A 4,165-nucleotide genomic window follows, 5' to 3' on the forward strand; every position below is an offset into this window, starting at 1 on the left:
GCAAGACAGCATAGCTGCAAATTTAATCTGTAGAACTGAAAAGTTTTAATTTTTGTTCTTAATGCTTAACTCAAATAATCATCTATAAGCTTGTTAAACTTGTGTGTAAATTCAAGTTTATTTTGTGGAATTATTTATAATTACAATTAAGGTATATTGGATAATTTCTTAGTGACTTGTATCTCTTTCCACTTTATTCAGTTTAGTTGAACCAATAAAATAATTTTATCCCTTTCTTATCTGTTATGTGCTCTGTTTTTTTAATATTAATTTTCTACCCCATTTACATCCAAAAATCTTAAGTGCCTTATTTGCAATATTATTTTACTTCAAATGTGATAACCTAAGAGCAGCTTGAGATGAAATATTGAGAAATGTATTTTCTTACTCTTAAAGGCAAATATATAGCTAAGATGACAACTGTACTTAATATCGTTATACCAGCCCAACATTTGTGTTGTCTGTGATTAAAATGGTGTCTTTTATACAGGAAGATGTTGCTTCTGGATATTGCTTCCACTTTTGCTCCTCCCATTAGTAAAGCCAGTGGTTTCTCCCCTTCCCCCCATTATTATAACTGATTAGCTTGAATAGAGAATCTATAATTCAAAATTTGAAGAAAATTCACCAGTGAATGGTTTATAAAAATGATGGAGTCATTTCGACCTAAAATCATATAAAAACATCACGTAATTTTTAAGTCAGATATGTCCCTAAACTAAAGCCAGTTCTTTCTGAAGCCATATCTACATCCAGAATTCAAATCTTGTGTCTAGTGTATAGTCTTGTAATTGACTTTCATTTCCTTCTCTGTGATTTAATACAAGTAACTGTATTAGATACCAAAGCCCATACCCATTCCAATGTCCTAGAGCTGTCTAATGTTACAGAATCAGTAAAAACTTCTAAATAAATATAAACATAGTTTAAAAAGACAGATCAAGCAGATTCTTCAATGCTCTGAGAGAGTCTTTGTATAAAGATTGTGTTTACTTTGTACCTAAAAACCGCACTAAGGGACTTCTTTTGAAATTTTTGATCTGGGGCCCAGAATTTAAAGAATCCTTCTTATTAAAATCTAATAGGTACAAATAATACTTTAGCTCTGCTCACATGAGCATTATATAAACAGAAATACTTTCTTTGCAAAAGTAATGTGTGTATATTACTGTATATTTGCCAGATACCGAGAAAGCCTGAAGCAGTTACACTTGTCCTATGATCCTCTTATTTTACATGAGTCACATTGATAGGATTTCAATTCTAAAGTTATCAAAGGTCATCATGAAAGCCAAAGAAAGAGGGGTATGAGTTTAATTTGAGAAATATATTTGCATGAGGTATGAAAGGCATAAAAATTTTTGCAGAAAGATATCTGCAAAATATATCTACTCAGGACCCACAGTGTTTGAAAATATTTCCCAAAAAGAAATTGAGCAATTTAAAAAAAAACAAATTTCACAAAAAGGATCTGAAAAATATTTAACTTGATGACCCATATATTTTTTAAGAAGGTTGAAATGTATTCTTGAATTTAAATATAAATCTGTAAGTCTTGTTATGAAGAGGGCAAAGAGATGACACAAGATATATGATGGTCATCAAACTTCATCCCTAAGCTGAATGCCAACTGGGGAGCATGTTTCCCCTTACTGCTTCTGCCAGAATTTCACTTATTTGGCAGAACTCACGAGGTGCATTATGGGGGCTTTCCACATTTCTCTGAAGTAGCCGATAAAAGCAGCTGTTGAGAGAAGATATGTGGACAAGGCATTGGATGATCTAAGAAGGCAACTCATATGTTTCTTTGACTCACCCTCCCACTGTGTGCCCTCTTCCCTTGCCAATGTAGGTAAATGATTTGAACATCCTGCAAGTATTTTCTGATTTTTCCATGAGGTTTGGCAGCTGACCTTCCTCCAGTAATCCAGAATGACAGTGCCACCTGATGGGCCCAGCTCAAGAGTAGAAAGGTGCTTCTATACCCTACTCTTTCCTGTCTTGTCCAGCCCCACAGTCCCACCCTTGCTTTCAGAAACACCATGCTGAATATTTACGGTATCCTTTGCTAATTTGTGAGTCCAAGATATTTTCTAAATTGTTCATTTTTGTAAGTTTTAGATAACTCAAAGAACGTTAAATTCATCAAAGACAGAATTAGGGGAAAAAAAAGAAAGGGAGATAAATATCTTCTTTAAATTTATTTTTTACATGACTCAAAAGAGGACATTTCTATTTCTTATAACTCTGGTTACTATCAGTGGTTCTGTGTGGATTCCTGTGAGTATGTAAGTTAAGCAATGAAACTTCTTTCTACTTCCCCTGAAAATGTAAATAGATATAATCAAAATTTTGCATGGAATTTTAGAGTACTTAGAAACTCAACCCTTTGTTCCCTTCCCCATCACAAAGTCAATCCTGGACTGCAAATAGGATTCTGGCTCTAAACTACAAAAAAAGTTGAACTACAATGGGACTAACTCCAGGTTTCTCGATCTTGTTTCCTAATTTAACATTTATTTTTGCTTTTCTACATCTTTCTTTAGAGCAGGTTTCTAGATGGAATCATGTATATTTCTCATATAGTTCATAAATTATCTTCTTGTTGTTTTCTCCTTTACAAATATTATTTTGAGTTGGTATAGGGCTCCATTGCAGAAGAGATATAAAACAATAAAAAAGAAAGAGAATTCAAACTTTAGGGAATTGTTTCATTGATTAGCGGGCAAGCTAAAAAAAAAAGTTGCAAATGAGCGTGAAGAGAGCATAGAAAAATTCAATTGAGGAGGATCTCATTAGATCAATAATAACTCAAAATCACTCTGAAAGTCATCAACATACTTTGTATCTAAGACCACGAACGCATAGGGAAATACTTATTTTATGAGCATAATCTTGATGATTATCCATAAATAGCATATGCTTAATTACTCACTGTTCTCTGTGAGCCACTGTTCTAGGATTTCCTTATTACTCTCACTAGATTTGGCTATTTTCAATCTCATCAAGGAAACAGAGACAGAAAGACAGACAGACATAGATATAAATGAATAAATGATTGTATTTATTGCAGGACTGGTCTACTTTGACAAATTAGAAACATAGATATGAATATTTAACCTATTATAAGAACACAGTTTAGGGGCGCCTGGGTGGCGCAGTCGGTTAAGCGTCCGACTTCAGCCAGGTCACGATCTCGCGGTCCGTGAGTTCGAGCCCCGCATCAGGCTCTGGGCTGATGGCTCAGAGCCTGGAGCCTGTTTCCGATTCTGTGTCTCCCTCTCTCTCTGCCCCTCCCCCGTTCATGCTCTGTCTCTCTCTGTCCCAAAAATAAAATAAAATAATAAAAAAAAAAAAAAAAAAAGAACACAGTTTATTATATGTTCCTAGAATGATATGGACACATTTATAAAGCTAAGGGGAAAATATGTAAAATAAGAAAGATTTTAAAAGAAACATAACATGCTTAAAACAAGTTAGGAGAAAAGGCCTTAGGCATTCTGGCTTACAAATCTAGATTTCAATAGAGAAGTAGCTCATGGGAGTAACTTTGAGTCTTAAGATATGTGTATACTCTCACACAGATGAAACTGGTGGTTGCCAGCAAGGAGAGGGATGGGGGGATGGGCAAAATAGATGAAGGGGATTAAGAGGTAAAAACTTCCAGTTATAAAATAAATAAGTCACAAGGATGTAATGTACAGCATAGAGACCACCGTCAATAATACTGTAATAATGTTGTCTATGACAGATAATAACTAGACCTATCAAGGTGATTATTTTGTAATGTACAAACATACCAAATCACTACATTGTACACCTGAAACTGATACAACATTGTATATCAACTATAATTCAATTAAAAAGTAAAGCAAAGCACAAAAAAGAATAAAGCCCTAAAATAAGAAAAAAAAAGATACGTGCATACTCTCATCTTGTATCTTTACAAGTATCTTTAGTATCTTTATACGAAAAGTGCCCTGGTGGACAAAGAGGTCATGTTTGAAGGTGTTAGAATGCTCAGAGCATAAGTGCACTTACTAGAGGTTTCTCACAATGGCATCTGGGATGCTAATCCCTTTGCTATGAGAAGGTAGAAATAGCAATTATGTCAGAGAGGCATAGTGTTTAAGTGGCCTTATTTTTTCCCCTCAAAGACTAGAGA

Source organism: Puma concolor, chromosome F2 (genome assembly GCF_028749965.1).
Source record: "Puma concolor isolate L17-30 chromosome F2, mPumCon1.1.hap2, whole genome shotgun sequence".
Lineage (NCBI taxonomy): Eukaryota > Metazoa > Chordata > Mammalia > Carnivora > Felidae > Puma > Puma concolor.